Raw genomic sequence first — 5,402 nt, 5'->3', positions numbered from 1 at the left:
GGGTCAGCGACAGGTGCCCTCGCCCCAGAACCTGGGAGGACTTGGGGGAGGAAGGGGAGGGCCTGAGCCCAGGATGAAACAGGTTGCTTCGGGCAGCGTGGGCCCCAGAAAATCTCCTCCATCCACTCCCCTTCGCTTATTCACACTCTTGGCTCCAGGGCTCTCCCATCCCGCCCAAACCCTTCTCCCTAGTTCTCCGGCTTGTGTAGGATGCTAGAGCTGGAAGGGACCACAGTGAATCAGCTTGGCCAATCAGCTCACCTCACCCCTCATAGTTCAGGAAACCAAGGCGTTTAGGAGACAGGACTCCCTGCTGATGGGGAGTTAAGTCATCACAGCTCCAGACCCGAACCCAGGGTCTGGTTCCCAGCTGCGGCGTCACAGGACACAGTGTGCGGGACCAGCCTCCATCAGCACATCCCTCCCACCCGCTCCCCACCCGCTCCCCGCCGGGCGAATTGGAACAGCTGTGCCACAGCCGTGTGCCTGGTCCTCCTTGCGAGCCGGCCGGCAGGGCACCCAGCCCCAAGGTCCCATTTTAGAGTCTGTTCCTAGGATCCTTCCCGGCACCAGCTGTCACAGGTCGGGTTCCCAGGAAAACACTCGAGGACGAGATGTGTGTGCAGGCTTCTCGGGGAGCGCTCTCACAAACAGTGCCTGCCGGGGGGTAAGAGGTTGACTTGGACAGCCAGCCACCCCACGTTCCTTGGGAGAGGCACCTTTCCTACCACCTGTGAGAAGCTGTCCTGAGAACCAAGATCTTCGTTCCTCAAAGGCCTTGCATGCGTGAGAAAGGAGGCTGCCCTAGGGAAAGAGACCAGAGGTCCCTGGGCCGTCCTTCAGCCCAGGTTCTCGCTGTCACACTCCATGAAGAGCCTGTATTTGGGAAGTGCCTGTCTCCCTTCCAGGCTGCCAGCGAGCCCTTTAAGGGCAGGGACAGAGCCTGCCCCCTGCCCAGTACATTCCCAGTGCCCAGCCTCATCTGCCACAGAGCTGTCGCCCAGACAGTGTTTGCTGAACGCATGAATGAGATGAGACATTAGTTTTGCCTCCCGGAAGCTGGACTGGTCCCGGGGGAGTTCCAGGAATACTGAGGAGCTTGGTCCTCCCTGGCAACTCGTAGAGTGCAGAGCTGATTTTAAAAAGAATCACTGTTGGCATCAGGCTGGCCAGTATCTACCCCTGGTCCGGAGGCTGAGCCCTTTCCCAGGGGATGTGTGTTGGTTTGCCAGGGCTGTCGTAACAAGGTACCACAACCTGAGCAGCTTTCACACGACAGAAGTGTATCGTCCCACGGTCCCAGAGGCCGGGCGTCTGACACTAAGATGTCAGCAGGGCTGGTTCCTTGGCCCGCAGAGGCACCACCCACACTCGGCCTCTGTCTTCACACGGCACTCTTTGTGCGTCTGTGTCCAAATTCCCCGCTTTTAGGAGGACATCAGTCATACTGGATTAAGGCCCATCCTAATGACCTCATCTTAACTAGTGACATCTCAAACAACCCTGTTTTCAAATAATGTCCCATTTTGAGGCAGTGGGTGGAGTTAGAACCTCAACACAGGAATTTGGGAGGGACACCACTCAACCCATAGCAGCTTATGATTGTTCTGTTGGTCAGGGCTGGGCACAGAACACCCCATAGGCTCTCTGCTGCCCCCCTCACCCTTGTTCCCGTGTACACCCTCACCAATGCTAAAACATGAAGACGATGAAGATGATGCCCGGATGACACCAACCCGGAGAGATCAAACCGTCAGGCAGCACTATCCCAGCTCCAAGGCGTGCCCTGACCCTCTGCTTAACTTCCCTTGGTGAAGAGGTGAAGGACGGTCTCACCTGCAGCTAGACAGCCTCAGAGTTCTCTCTGGTGCTAGTTTTGGTACTGGGAGGGAGAAGAAGCTAGCTTTCCCAATGCCAGGCTCTGGGCACTAGGCTTAGTGCCACTGGGGTGAGCTCATGCCCAACCCCCACTCATTCACTCTGCTTTCTCGCTCCCTTTCCTCCCTCTCCAGCTCTTGCTGGTTTCCTAGAACCCAGACCACCCATCGTGGGCTGGAAAGGAAGCAAAAGGCCCCAGGTTTCCCAGGAGTGTCTCATTTTGACAATCAATTGCCAACCTTAGGTGTGACCTCCTCTTCTCCCTCCCGGCCCCCGCAGCGGAGCTATCTGCATTATCCCCATTCTACAGGACTGGGAGGTGAGGAACCGAGGAACTCGCTTGGATTTGAACACAGGCACAGCCAGCCCCAGAGGGTGGTCGTCGTGAGTCTCCCCCAGGCCTGGCTGGACCACCTGCCTGCAGCCTCCAGGACACTCGAACCAAAGTCCAGGTGCAATTGCATTTATCGCGTCTGCTCCAGTTCTCCACAATCATCTCAAGGACACTGGCCAGGTGGCCCCAGGAGCAGGAGGCTGGTCAGCGTTTGTCAGAGCAGAGCTCATCACTGATAACAAAAGTGCTGGCCACGCCAGAGCTGGAGACAGGCTGGGACTGCACTTATGGTTGAGAGGACAGAATTCCACAGCAAAACTTTTCAGCCCGCACTGGCTGCTCATCTGAGCCTTGGTCAGGGCGTGAGGCCCACCCCCTCTTGCTGGGGGTAACTAGAGCAGAAAGCCGTCCGCCTAAAGGCCTGTCCTGCCATTGGCCCTGCTGCGTGAGGGGTCTTTGGCCCTGCAGCAGAGCATGGGACTGGCTAGGAAGGAGTGACTTGAAGGGAAAAATAGGGCCACCTGCCCAGATACTAAGGCACGGAGAATGGCGTAACATATTCTAAACACACGGGCAGGTCCCCATGTGGATGTGACGGATGCGTGTATACAAGGGTAAGCACGTGCACCCCTGTTTCCAGGCCTGGCTCCCTGCAGAAAGACGGGGGAGCCGGATCCTGCTCAGCAGAGGTCAACAGGATCTGCCCTCGCCCAGGACGGCCTCAGGACCAAACGCATGAGACCTCACTCTATTCCCGTTTCGTTTCCGTTAGAGGCAAAGAACTTATTAAGAGCCAGGCTTCCTTTCTTTCTACTCCAGCTTCAAGTTCCTTCTGAGACTTCACCAAGGAGAGGGGTGGGGGTTGCTTTGAAATGCATCTGCTTTGCTTAGTCTCTTCTTAAGCAACTGTTTAAAAATTGTGATAAAAGACAACATTTTCAGCATTGTAAGTGTACGGTTCTGTGGCATTGACACTGTTGTGCGGTCATTGCCCCCCATCCATCTCCAGAACTCTTTTATCCCCAACTGAAACTCTGACCCATTAAACACGGACTCATTTCCCCAGCCCCTCAGCCCCTGGCAACCACCATTCCACTTCCTGCCTTTATGAACTTGGTCATTTTAGGCACTTCATATAAGTGGGATATACATACTGTATTTGTCCTTTAGCGACTGGCTTATTCTGCTTGAAACTTAGCCTTCACATTTCATCTATGTTGTAGTGTGTATCAGAATTTCCTTCCTTTTGCCTTTCTGCGCTACCTGCAGAGGGGTCCATCCGGCGTTGTTCTGGATTTCCATCGTAACTTAAAGGAAATTTTCACAATGTCCGGAGCCCTTGATGTCCTTCAAATGAAGAAGGGGGATGTCCTTAAGTTCCTTGCAGCAGGAACCCACTTAGGTGGCACCAATCTTGACTTGCAGATGGAACAGTACATCTATAAAAGGAAAAGTGACGGCATCTACTTCATAAATCTGAAGAGGACCTGGGAGAAGCTTCTGCTGGCGGCCCGTGCCATTGTTGCCATTGAAAACCCTGCTGATGGCCGGGCGCGGTGGCTCAAGCCTGTAATCCCAGCACTTTGGGAGGCCGAGACGGGCGGATCACGAGGTCAGGAGATCGAGACCATCCTGGCTAACGCAGTGAAACCCGTCTCTACTAAAAATACAAAAACTAGCCGGGCGAGGTGGCGGGCGCCTGTAGTCCCAGCTACTCGGGAGGCTGAGGCGGGAGAATGGCGCAAACCCGGGAGGCGGAGCTTGCAGTGAGCTGAGATCGGGCCACTGCACTCCAGTCCGGGCGACAGAGCGAGACTCCGCCTCAAAAAAAAAAAAAAAAAGAAAGAAAGAAAACCCTGCTGATGTGAGGGTTATATCCTCCAGGAATACTGGCCAGAGGGCCGTGCTGAAGTTTGCTGCTGCCACTGGAGCCACTCCAATTGCTGGCCGCTTCAGTCCTAGAACCGTCACTAACCAGATCCAGGCAGCCTTCCGGGAGCCACGGCTTCTTGTGGTTACTGACCCCAGGGCTGACCACCAGCCTCTCACGGAGGCATCTTATGTTAACCTACCCACCACTGCTCATAACACAGATTCTCCTCTGCGCGATGTGGACATTGCCATCCCATGCAACAAGGGAGCTCCCTCAGTGGGTCAGATGTGGTGGATGCTGGCTCGGGAAGTTCTGTGCATGCGTGGTGCCATTTCCCTCGAACACCCATGGGAGGTCATGCCTGATCTCTACTTCTACAGAGATCCTGAAGAGCTTGAAAAAGAGCAGCCTGCTGCTGAAAACACTGTGACCAAGGAGGAATTTCAGGGTGAATGGATGCTCCAGCTCCCGAGTTCATGGCTGCTCAGCCTGAGGTTGCAGACTGGCCTGACGGCGTGCAGGTGCCCTCTGTGCCTATTCAACAGTTCCCTACTGAAGACTGGCATGCTCAGCCTGCCACAGAAGACTGGTCTGCAGCTCCCACTGCTCAGACCACTGAATTCAGGCCACTGAATGGGTAGCAGCAACCACTGAATGGTCCTAAGCTGTTCCTGCACAGGCTCTTCAGCAACATGGAAATAAGGTTGATGGAAAATAAACATCAGTTTCTAAAATAAAAAAGAATGTCCTTCCTTTTTAAGACTGTATAATATTCCTGTATAATACATGTAGATATATAATATAATATATAATATAGGTAATATATAATTATATAATATATAAATAATATATAATATATAAATAATATTATATTTCTACATATTATATGAGAATATTTTACAGCCTTAAAATATATATTATATAAACATAAATAAATAAATATATATAAATTATATATTAAATAAACATATATAATATTCCTGTATATATAGTCTATATATTTTGGGTTTGCATTCATCCGTCAATGGGCACTTGGGCTGCTTCCATCTTTTTTTTTTTTTTTTGAGACAGAGTCTCGCTCTGTTGCCCAGGCTGGAATGCAGTGGCCGGATCTCAGCTCACTGCAAGCTCCGCCTCCCAGGTTCATACCATTCTCCTGCCTCAGCCTCCCAAGTAGCGGGGACCACAGGCGCCCGCCACCACGCCCAGCTAATTTTTCTTTTGTATTTTTAGTAGAGTCAGGGTTTCACCGTGTTAGCCAGGATGGTCTCCATCTCCTGACCTCGTGATCCACCCGCCTCGGCTTCCCAAAGTGCT

At 52.7% G+C, this 5,402-nt stretch overlaps 1 pseudogene; it reads left to right on the top strand.

Annotated features, from left to right (window-relative positions):
* The first annotated feature begins 3,538 nt into the window (after positions 1–3,538).
* On the top strand, positions 3,539–4,749 carry LOC104676368 (annotated as a pseudogene).
* The last annotated feature ends 653 nt before the right edge of the window (positions 4,750–5,402 follow it).

This window comes from Rhinopithecus roxellana, chromosome 1 (genome assembly GCF_007565055.1).
Source record: "Rhinopithecus roxellana isolate Shanxi Qingling chromosome 1, ASM756505v1, whole genome shotgun sequence".
NCBI classification, from domain to species: Eukaryota; Metazoa; Chordata; class Mammalia; order Primates; family Cercopithecidae; genus Rhinopithecus; species Rhinopithecus roxellana.
Note: the sequence above shows the minus strand (reverse complement) of the source record. Positions and strands in the feature narration are given on the sequence as shown.